Source organism: Halyomorpha halys, unplaced genomic scaffold, assembly GCF_000696795.3.
Source record: "Halyomorpha halys isolate HHAL.00 unplaced genomic scaffold, Hhal_1.1 Scaffold815.1, whole genome shotgun sequence".
Taxonomy (NCBI): domain Eukaryota; kingdom Metazoa; phylum Arthropoda; class Insecta; order Hemiptera; family Pentatomidae; genus Halyomorpha; species Halyomorpha halys.
This window is the reverse complement of record NW_027112549.1, coordinates 425,361-437,898: the sequence shown is the minus strand read 5'-3', so window position 1 is coordinate 437,898 and position 12,538 is coordinate 425,361. Positions and strand designations below refer to the sequence as shown.

The 12,538-nt window shown below is 28.1% G+C and overlaps 1 protein-coding gene across 1 annotated transcript in view; it reads right to left on the bottom strand.

Moving 5' to 3' along the window:
- Nucleotides 1-12,538, bottom strand: part of LOC106686408 (somatostatin receptor type 2) — a 273,226-nt gene that overhangs the window by 59,755 nt on the left and 200,933 nt on the right. The window contains exon 3 of the mRNA XM_014429706.3: nt 6,885-6,910. The gene's annotated coding sequence lies outside the window, so the exon portion shown is untranslated. The remainder of the gene's footprint in view (nt 1-6,884; nt 6,911-12,538) is intronic.

Genomic DNA, 12,538 nt, shown 5'->3' with positions numbered 1-12,538 from the left:
TAAATTACCCTGTTTTACACTATGTAAGGTTTCCCTTTGGATTGTTTATCATATATTAACGTCTGTTCTTCCCTGTTTGGTATAAATTATTGTGTATTTGTGTTCTATTTTTCTCTGGTGTATTGTTAACAGTTTTTTTTTTGTTTTTTTTCAAAAATCTATGTTTTATAGTTGACTACTTGTTATATGCTTTTTGTAATGTGCTTTGCTTCTATGATTTTTCTTGTTTTATTGTTATCACCTTTGTCTATTATTTCTGTTTTATCAAAATCAAAATGTTGTCAACTATTGCATCTTTGGCTAGGCTAAAGTGTTGATATTTTTGGGATTTTTATATTAATTTTATGTTTTTTTATGCTATTATTTAGCTTTTGTCCTTGGTGTTTGTAATATGTTTGTCTAATTGTATGTTATACATTCCCAACTTTAAATTATTATGTTCATATTTTAAAAAAAATATTTTATTTTACTTGTTATTGGAAAAAATATGTTATTCTTTAACTAAGTCTCAATTTTTTGCAAGTTTACTTTTTATCGATCATTTTATTTTTGTAAACAACTAATTATATATTAATTTATGTTGATAAAAATTATTTTTTTAATAGTTCATAAATTATATTTTTATTTCTTTTATATATTTTTTATCCGTTAAATTATCTTTTTTATTGATAAATTTTTTTGTTGTGTTCCTGATTTGGTTAATAGGGTGATTTTAGTAATAATTTAGTATTGTTTCCCTACTATTGCGTTTATGTCTACATCTTGGACTTTTTTCATTATTGAAAATTGTATTAATATCTAAATATTTTCTTTTGTGAGTTGTACTCTTTTAATATTTCAATATAGTAATTTTAAATTATTATCAACAAAGTCGTTTATTTATTTAATTAGCATTATTGGTAATTTATTTTAAAGCATTATTTTCTATTCTATTTGTTTTTTATTCTAACACCTCATTTAAAAAAATTCTCCAAATTATTGTTGATAAATCTTATCTAATCAGAAGCCCCACTAGTTGTTTAAATTTAAAAAAGTGTAATTTAATTCCTGATTCTTTTCCCAGTTTTCATTTATTATTTTTAAGCATTATGTACTAGAATATTTTTGAACAAATGAAAGCATACTAGCTTAACTTCATATTTAGTTCTTTATCTAATTTTAAATTTTTCTTTAACTTCCATTCTTTTTTTCACCTCATAATTATGCATGCTGGATATAATATTTAATGTAGGTTTTAAGAACCCTTCTTAACGTTTCTTTGGCCTATTTATATTATTCATAATGGGTCTCATGTTTTTATGAGAATTGTGTAGTTTTATTAAGCCAAGCATTTTTGGATCTGTATAATTGTTTGCCCCTAATTTAATTTTTGTTTTTTTTCTATATATCTCATTTTTTTCTGATTATTATTATTAATTATTAACACATTTATTGATTTTCTTGGATAATTCAATGTCTAGGTTGTTTCAGATTTTTTTTTTATATTGTCTTTTAAATGTTAATTATTTTATATTTTTAGTACGAGAGAGATTGTTTTTATTTTTATTATGAAGATAAGATATGAAGAAGGGAATGGATACCCGAGTTGGGTTTGTGGTCTAGATTCGAAGATAGGTTCATCCTTATCTCGGCTATATGGGAGAGGAGAGAGAGGCCACACTAGAGTGAACATCCAGCGCTCAAACTTATTTCCAGAGGATTATCAAAGAAGGTCAGCGACCAAATTTTTGCAGTTACCTTATTTCACAATTTAGTTTCATCACATTGGATATTCAAAGCTTGTTTTAGACCATCACGAATTTTAAAATATTGGAAGTTAAATTCTATAAAAATCTGTTTATATTTTTAATGATAAATTAAAGTTCTCTTTATAATGAGTAATGTCTTTGGATTTCCTAAGATCCTTCTTTTAGTCCCCTTTTCTACGGCATTTAGAATGGATATACTTCATATATTTTCCAGTAAAAAATTTATGATTCTAAAAGATTTATTTGTTAATAAATTATTAACATCGCTTTAGCATCAACATGAGGAAATATACAAAGTAAAAAATAAGTGATAATCAAAGCAATTGAATAAATAATAAATAAAAATAAGAGAAATTCGAAGTAAATGAAATCATAAAAAAATTATCATTTTAAAAGGAACGAAAGAAATCAATTTCATTACAAAAGTCAAAAGTATTTTAGAGTAAGAATATAATATTTATCTAATGTCAACTCACTACCCAAGGCTACAAAAAAATTGTACTCCGAATCGAAATTTTTTTTGCATTTTACTTTTTTGGCATCAAACAACAAATTTTGTTCCGTGTCAATCTGTAGGCAGTTCGAGCATAATCAACGGAGCCTCAATCCAATTTTGAAGAAATCTATAGGAATTCTGCAGGTTGGTATTTAGTTGGTCTTTTTATTTTTATTTTTTCTTATCTCGTCTATTTCTTCCGTTAAAACATTTTCCTCGGAGATATGGCTGTCGGATTAATATATTCTAGAATTGTAAAATTTTTAAACCTTTTTTTTAATAACTCTTCAAGACACCTGTAGTAACCTGATGTTACTGTGAACCTGTAGCACCTGTAGTAACCTGATGTTACTGTGAACCTGTAGCACCTGTAGTAACCTGATGTTACTGTGAACCTGTAGCACCTGTAGTAACCTGATGTTACTGTGAACCTGTAGCACCTGTAGTAACCTGATGTTACTACCTTACGTTATTTGTCACGCAAAAACTAGATACCTACATCACTTTACACACTTTACACCTTACACACGAATTTACACATGCCGGCCAGCGTTTGATAGAGAATCAACTGCAGCGAGTAAAGTTACTTTTTCATCACAATAACCTGTCTGTTTAGCTTGGACCAAGGCAAGAATCGGCGAACAAGACGTGAGAAGAAGACGGTGGCACCGTTGGGACCCATCACGGATTCCAACTGCGCTTGAAGGGACGAACGTTAGCCATCAGAGGTCAGTACCGTGGGCACCAAACTTTGATCTCCTTCTTTTTTATGTTTGTATTATATGGTTAAAAAATGTCTATTTTTTAATAGAACCATAGGGAATAAAGGGCTCCGGGTCGTAATAAACGTAACGGGCCTCTGAGGTTGCTTGCAACGGCTCTTTCAAAAATGGCTGCTTTGGGCCTAATTCGGAGTAAAGTTGGAATCAAACAAAAATAAGCTGGGATTAGTGTAGAGATAGTATATTAAGAATTTTATAAAATTTCTTACTTTAAAATCTCCTACTTTTATTTAACCATGGGAAAAAACTTATTTCTGGATAAACATATGTTTCAAAACGGCTCTTCCTGTAGATTTTATTCTCAAATGACAATATCCAACAAAAATATAAAGGAAAAAACAATGTGAAGAAAGAAAATAAGTTGGATAAAAGAGCTTTTTAAGGATGTAGTGTGGAAGTTGTACCGACTAATTTACTTGGCTGATTTTTTTTTTAATAGCTTGAGAAAATCATCATTATTTTTTTTTTTGATGAATAGGAAATTCCATAATTTTATTTTGGTAAATTTAATAGAGGAAAAAATTGTATAAAGTGGTTCTGATTTAGTCTCCATAGTTTTTATTACATAGATATCTAAATATTTTCAAGTCAATAAACGTGTCATAATAGACGACATCTTAGTAGTTTTATTTGTCATAAACTAGCGAAGTTATGAGGTTTTCACTGCCTCCCATCGATAGGCCTTTTATTAATATCTTTAATTTTCTTTTTTCTTAATTTTACAATAAAATTGTTTACCTTATATTTAATCCTAAGATCAAACAACAATTATATGATTTATTAAGTATACAAAAAAAAAAATTACAAGTGAAGCCATTTCAAATCCTCACAATATTTACGCTTCACACACACATTGTGATTTGTCAGAATCGAGAATGGCTAACTGCACTCCTAAATATTTAGAGTACTCGAAAGGATCTAGTAAATATTCCTGGGTTTGAGTCGACATGGAGTAGAAAGGTTTCAGTTTTAAAAAAAGAATTAGATCATCCATGCTATTTAAATTTCTTCAATAGTTCTAGGAATTTGAAACGTTCGGAAAAAGAAAATTAAGTTTATATAATTTAATTTCTTGTTTGAGATTAGTTTTGGCAATTCTGGCCATATTGAGTTTACACTTACACATAATGATCGATAAGGTTTAATAGTAAGTGCAAATTGAATAAAAATAGAATAATTAAAATAGTGGATAAAAATAGGTTAATAGACTAAAATATATTTTGACAAAGGCACAGTAGCCTGCAACATTTTAATGATATTGTTAGTTGCCATATTAAAAATAACATATTCTTCAGAATGACCGGAAACGTAGGAGTAATAAAAATTAAATAAACATGTTAAAATCATCAATATTTTTTATTATAATTAATAAAATTTAATTTATTAATTAAACTATTAATTACTTCTAGATGTTTTTGTTAATATGATCATAATAAATTTGTTAATATAATAAATTTATTAATAACAGACATTCTTACTGACCCATCAGTTTGACAAATTTATATTCAACGTTTTAGGCAATTATATTAGAGTCACTGTTTTAGGCCAATGTTTTTATATTTTGGTAAAAAAATCAACTGTACGAATTTTTGAACTAAGTACGATAATAAGATTTTTCACTTTCATTGAAACTAAAAACCACATGTCGCTAAAAATTCACCAAATTAGGATTTTTGCAAGTACTATTATGCTGATTTACAAACATCCAATAAATCCATTTTTGAGCCTGCTCAAACAATAGAGTAAATTTCACAAAATTTTACTAAGTAGATACATTCATGTATTTATCAATGTTATAAGGTATAGTCAAAAATATCAAGACATAAATATTCCTAATTTCCAAATGAAAAATATTAAAATTTCAAATAAAAACATTCTAGAAGACTAATTTTGACTATTTACATTTGTGAATAAAGAATTTAAGCCAATGCATTAATAGTAACTTATTTTATTATATTTTATATAAATAAGTTATTAGTTTATCTTTTTTGTAAATTCAAATTAATTGGTACTCTAAATTAAACAAAATTATTATTAACCATTTCAAATGCTATGCGAAGGAATAGAACATGACAGGTGTATATGCTTATTGGAATCACTCCAAACTCCTAACGCAAATAACTAAAATCGAAAGTATATCAGCTAATCCCTCAAATTTTAATTTTAACATTTTCTAACCCAAATAATTACTACGAAGTATAAAATAGAGCACTATTGAGTATAACTATTTGGTTGCGTATATAACCCATCGAATGCATATAATCGCATATACTTTATATCAAAGTAATAATGAAATATGTTTATTTAAATATAGTTTCTGTACATAATAACTATTATATTTTATATTATATTTCATTAATTTTTCATTTTTATAATTATTCTATTTTATTTAATTGTGATTACTTTAGTTCAGCTTCTTTGTAATTTCGGACCATTATTACAATAACAGTGGTTCATCAAGTAGTTTAAATTACTATTCAAAGTTGTATTTCAATTTCCTAGTTTCAAATTAGAGTAGTTGAAAAGTAACTATAATTGTATTAGCAATTACTTTTCAACAAACTCTGATTTTTATGAAGTAAATAAAAGTTATCTGGTTGGAGAAACTAAATAAAATAACTTATTACTTAAGAAGAACAATAATATTTTCCAGTTTGAATTTAATTAGGGCGAATTGTTATGGAATTTACGCCACGACACAGAGTAAACAGAATGGTGCTGAACGTTGTTAAGTAGCAGGGACATCGTTATGCGGGACCAACCCTCTGGCCGCTATAAAAATTCTTAATCCAATCCTATAGCCCCTTCATCATCACCTCCTACGTCATTTACTTCAATCTGCATTAGCCTAAGGAGATTATACTATCTAATTTTTTTAACTGTTTTTTGTTCTAATTAATTAAATAACTAATAAAATAAATCTAATTAAAATAAATAACTATAAGAAGGAAAGGCAAAATAACAATATCCTCTGGAAACATCTAACAATTATCTAGAAGTTTATTTACTGATTTTGTTTTTTTCCATGGAACGTTGATTACAATTTCTTTGTATAGTTTTATTATTTATATCTCTACAAGCTATCAAAATCGCTTAACATCCAATATGTACAGTGATCAACACATGTCTGACTTATCAAATATTCGTCCACTTAAAGCGAAGTCCCACTACAACCCAAATACTGAAAACGCGCTTCTCTCAACTTACTTCACGGTTTTAAAAGTAGCTTACAAAAGTGGTATTCATGATCTTTAGTTTAACATGTTAAAGCGTGTTAAATGGAAAATCTCTAGTTAAATGGAGAATTGTTTCCTTCTTTTATCATGTTAAAAAGATATAACATATGGTTGAGTGTCTGTTACTAGGTCTGTTAAATGGAGAATGACGTCACTGCAACAGACCAGCTGAACTTGTCACCGTTTTGTTTGTTGTATTAGGTTACTTGCTCATAGTTTGTGTTAGAATTGATTTGGAAGTTTTTTTACTAATAAATCAATGGATAATAATAATAATAATAATAATAATAATAATAATAATAATAATAGGTGCAGGTCTATCAGAGATCTGCCAGCGGCGCCGGTTCGAATCCGTTCTGGGCATTGACTTTTTTGGCTGAAATACTAATTCTAATAATAGAATTTACACTTCTTTTCATTGAATATAAAAATTTAGTCATAGGCTGGTTTTGTCAATGTGTAAATATTCTATTTATTTATTTATATTTGCAACTGTATTTACATAAAAATACATCTAGTCATGGTTCGATACAGGCTTGTAGAGAAACTACCCATTGGTAGCAGCAAGATATTCAAATATGTTATTATTTAAATTAAGTTAAAATAAAATACTTTTACTTACCAAGTTTAAACCACCCTGTAGAAGATCTGAAAGATAAAACATAACTATGTTATTAATGTTAATCATCAGTGAGATTAAATTAATGAAAAATAATTAGAAAATAAATCAGTTTTTTTCAGTGCCTTACAATATTGTAAATGTTTAATGATAATATTAAAGATTTAAGATATTTTTGTATTATTTCTTGATGAAATTAAAGAGCTCGATAAAACAAATATTTATATTACTTCATGAGGAACAGAAAATGGTCAATATTTTAAAAATAAAATTTAATTAAATCTTAAAAGAAAACAAAGGATAATTATTCCATGTAACTCAGATTTAAATTTAATCCCATGGTTGTTGGAACTATTTTCCTCGATTTCTCATACAAACAGCTTTAAGAACCCTTCCAAAGATAAAAAAAGTGTAGGCGTGACTATGATATGATAGGAAATGCAACAGAATGAACCAAGGTAACAGATTCAAATAAGCTGAAACATACAATTGATGTTCCACTGGTGTGTGCGTCAAGCACTCCATGCGTCAAGTGTTTCTTTGATTTACCAAGTTGGTGAGTTAGAGCCACTCGAGTCTGATGAAACATGTTTATGCTTCGGTGCTAAATTTTTAGAAGATAAAGTTGTAGGTACAGTTGTTCATGTTGGACGCACTGTCCTTGCGGGAATATGAGTGGTTTGTTACTTTTGCCAATAGGTATCCCATCTTTTTTTTTTTGACATAATTAATTTTCGTCTAAAAACCTTTGTTTTATCTATTTTTTTATGAAAAATAATAATAAAAAAATAAGTGGGGTCCATATCCGCATCTTAATTCTATTTCGACGCTATGTCTATTTTCAGGACATTGAGCTTTGTTAAATTTGTGGTTGGAGATGAGAAAATTTGAAATTGGTATTGTATAACTAATTTATAAATGGTAATAAAGATGGTGGAATATGAATTTTTTTGTAAATTTGAATACTGGTAAGTCAAAAACAAAGTGGAATTCCTAATTACTTTAGTATTATGTTAAACGTATAAAAGATTCTTCTATTATATAGATTAATACTCAATATTATTATTTGAAGAAATAGAGGATACAATTGAACGATTGAAGGAATTTATTTTCAAAATTCCTGGAAGAAGCCAAATTAATACTGACCTTAAGAGATATCCACAATTTTTTTTTGCTTCGTTATAATAATCAATTTGGTAATTTTCACTTGTTTTTAGTAGACTCTCCCATAAAAACTATTATTTTATTTTTCATAAGTTAAGCCATTTTTTTTCTAAATTGACATTCAAGAAAAACTTTTTCGCAAAATAAAAAAAAAAGGATTTTTCGTAATAAAAAAAGATTTAAAGTTGAGTAGTTTATAAAATAAAAAATATTTTGTGTTTAGAAATATTTATATGTTTCTTAACTTCAAAAGAATTTTTTTTCTCGCAAATTTGCCTCAAAATATTTTTTTTTTCTTCTGAAGTACTGAAATAGATTTTTAAAAAATCCTTAAAGGTCATTTCTGCAAAAATGGGAATATCAAAATCATGAGGAGTTAAAATTGTTTAGTGTGATTACTATTATTATCTAGTTATTTTATTAGGTGAATTATTTGTGTGGGTTTTAGTATTACATCCCTTCTTCAGCTAATAAATATTATTTCGAAGCTATGATAAAATTCAAATTTTAATATTTTTTATCATGAATTATTTTTCAGCAAATTTTTTATGATTTCAGGATAAAAACAAATAAGATTATACTATTTTTTTAAATTAAATTTAAATTATCCAGTGAATGGATTTTGAAACTTAAAAATATTGTGAATTGTAAAAAAAAAAGTTTCCTCAATATTTAAAAAAAAAACAACAGATAAATCTTAAGCACTTATTATGTTTTAAATATTTGTGTGAAGAGTTAACTGATAACAATAAATTTCATGTGTGTAGATAAATAGATGAAAACTCACATTTAAGTTGACAGAAACATAACGGAAATATATATTATATAAAACATTATATATTGAAAAACTCAGCTAATTTTTTTCCAACCAAATCTACCATAAATGTAATATTTTCTTATAAAGAATAAAGAAAGAAGTATTCACATGGTATAAGAAGCATACCAAGAAGTATAAAGAAGAAGGATACCAATCATATATTGATAAATAGGAACTTCTATAACGAGATGCTTTGTCTAGGAATTTCTGGAAGAGATGATGGCGAGGAAGACGGCGATGAAAGAAAAGGAAGATATTGAAAAGAGTCGAGCTAACAATGAGACAAAGGGGTTTTATGAATCAATAGAAAACAACTCCACCAAAGGAAATATAATCGAAATAAAAAGAAAATTCCTTCGAGAAGATCTCGAATACCTACTTTTGGTAGATGCAATAAAAATACGTGGGAGAGCAACTCGGCTTTCTTCATTTTTCTTTAATTATAAATCTTCATCTTAAATATATTTTATCAATATTAAATATATATTATAAGTCTAACTAACAATTATTATATTAGACTTGGATCTTATTTCTACAAATATTTAGTTTTGCCTACACTAATTAAATTCATACTTTGTAAAGAAGCATTTTCATTAGTCTCGAACGTGTTTTTGTAAATTAATCGTTCACCACTGATTACCTAGCTTCAGTTGCTGAGTTTCATTTATTTACAAGAGTTTTCAATCCCCTTTTTTACTCTATATTCTTTCTTCCTTAACCACGTTATTTCACATTATTGTCCAATGTATTCCATACTCTTTTGGCTTACATAACTTCATGTTTTCTATTTTAATTCAAAAAATCGAAGAAAGGAAACTGCACGTCGATTTCGACTATTACAGCACTTACTAGACAAACGGTCTAAACTTCCAACACATTACAAAAGACTGGTCTACATGACTGTAATAAGGCCAATCTGGACATATGGAGTTGAGCTTTGGGCTCCACTAAACCTTCGAATTCCTCTCGTATTCAATCCTTACAATCCAAAATCCTTCGTAAAATCCTCAATGCTCCTTATTTTGTCACAAATAAAATCATACATAAAGACCTTAATGTTCCCTATGTAACCGATCTAGCCCGAACCAGATAACACTCCTTCAATTATAAACTCTCTAACCACTCAAACCCCCTATTTTCTAATCTTGCATCCTCTTCCATTCCTAACAATCCTCCGAGGCACCTGAAAAGAAGATGGCCACGAGACCAGCTAATGTAAAATGTCATTAGAGTGCTACCAAAGGGTAATTTCTCTACACGCCTGTAACACTCCAATTTAACTTAGGTCAGATTTACTAAATATATTATAATGTACAGTTGTAAATAGAAATAAATAAATATTAAAAAAAAAAATTCAATTAATCTTCGAAATGTAAACAAAATTGACTTTTGAATCTCTAAAAGATAACCTAGGTTAGTTTTTAATTAGACATTGGCATTTGTAGAATTAAATATTCACTAAATTGAAAACATTTCGTATAAAAAACAAAAAAAATTTAAAACAAAGACATTGGCTCTTTTAAGACCCATCACAGATACGTTTTCTTTTTTATTTTTTTTTTCTAAAATTTAATTTTGAATTATTTTCATTTTATACATATATTCATTTAATAGTTTTTCATAATTTTAATATTACTATATTCTCATACTGTTTTTTTCTTCTCATAATACTTACACTATATTCTTTCTTCTACTTAAATATTACTTATGTATCACTGCTTGCAGAGACTGATAAGTCAATATCTCATGATATGAAGCCGAGGAAGTTAAGATGGGCGGGATATGTGGCTTGAAGCAATCCATCAGGACGCCTCTACACAATAATGAATGCTAGGTATAGTTGGAAAAACCAGATAGATAGATAGAATTAACAAAGATGCGAAAGAGGTACATGTAGCAAACTGGAAAGCAGTACCTAGTTTGGACGACAAAAGATATACAATGTCGATAGAGCCTACCAGAAAAAAAATATGCTTTTTAAAGTATATACCGTATTTTTTTAAAAAATTTTTTGTAATAATTTCACACAGACTTCGACAGATGTATATTTTGCTATTTTCTATGTGTTTTTTTTAATTGTTGAAATGGATCCATTTTTCGAATATATTTTCAAATAGATAAATTTAACTAATTAAATAACCTTGGTCATTCAATTTACTACATAAAGATTCTAGATTCATAAGTATATGATTATAAGAACGTTTAGGAAGTTAAGAGTATCTATAATCCTGTTATACTGTTAGCGAACTTGCTGAGGTGATGAGGCCATGGAATGAATCGCTCCCCTGAGGCAGAAGGAGTCCGCTGCCAAGAAACAGAGGATATGGACGTAATAAATGGAACTGGCAATAATATCTCACACCTACCCTCGATGAGCTAGCCCGCAAGGTCGTTATGTTTCCCAGCTTTAGAACGGCTTATTCGGCTTAAGAATATCTCAAACAAGTCATTAATGTATTGGACACATTATCGATTAAGTTTAGTCATTAATTTCAATATTTCAGACCCGTCTATCTGAATGTTGGAAAAATAATAATGAGGAGATGCGATGATCCTAGAACAGCCACAGGGATCGCTATAACTTCAATGATTCTTTTGTTCTTGAATGATATATGCTAGAGATGGATGACCTACTCATAATTCAAACAGCTCTTTTAACGTCAGCGATCAGCGATTCAGGAAAGGAGTTGTTGCTCTTTTGAGTCAACATGGATTATGAAAAGTTTCCATCACCGTAAATAACAGCCGGAGTAAAGGAAGAAGAAAGACCTACCTAGTAAGATTTTGGTGTGAGAAGAAGAAATAGAAAATGGCCACTAAAAAGTATCAGGGTCTTGACCTCCTGAGAGATCTATGATGATATAGATAATTTGAAAATCAAATTTTATTTTTTTTATTCAGAAAAATATAATAACTATGGTTCGACCAGGGCCCTGTTTCATAATGAAAGCTAATATAGTATTAGTTCAAAATAAAAGTATAGAAATAATACTTATTTTTTTCATAATAGGGAGGACTATTAGTGATATTATAGGAGTTAAAAAGTACTAAAGTACAAGTTACTATTGAACAAGTCAGTGTAATTGTATTAAGTTAAATCGACAAGACTAATAGTATTAGTTTGTACTTTATTATGGAACAGGACCCTGATGGCAACATCTATCGGTCAGAGGCAAAATAATAGATAAAATAAAATATTTCTTTGTAACTATTAGTCGTTAATTAAATATTAGTATAAATAATAGTAAGCAAAGACTACATAATTTGGAAATTATTTCTAGAGATGAAACTATATAATAAGGCTAAAATACAAAATCATACTAAAACATAAACAAAAACTGAAATATAAATATTTTGAAAAGGGCAACTAGCTGTAAAATAACAATATATTTAGACTGTAACCAAATTTAGTGGTGAAATACAACAAATAATATAAAATGAATGAACTGGAACGGGAATAGGAGACTTAAGGAAGTTAAATCTAGCAATATTTAAAAACGTTGCTACAATAGGAAAACGACGTGAACCCGTCGCTCCCCCCCCCCTCCGTGGTAGTGTTGCTTATCTTATCTTACCTTTGAAACAGACGTTTATAGTGAGTGTGTTGTCCTCTTATAAAGAGAATAGTGATGATATTAATTTACAAATAATAAATTAATAACAATGAAGCGAAAAA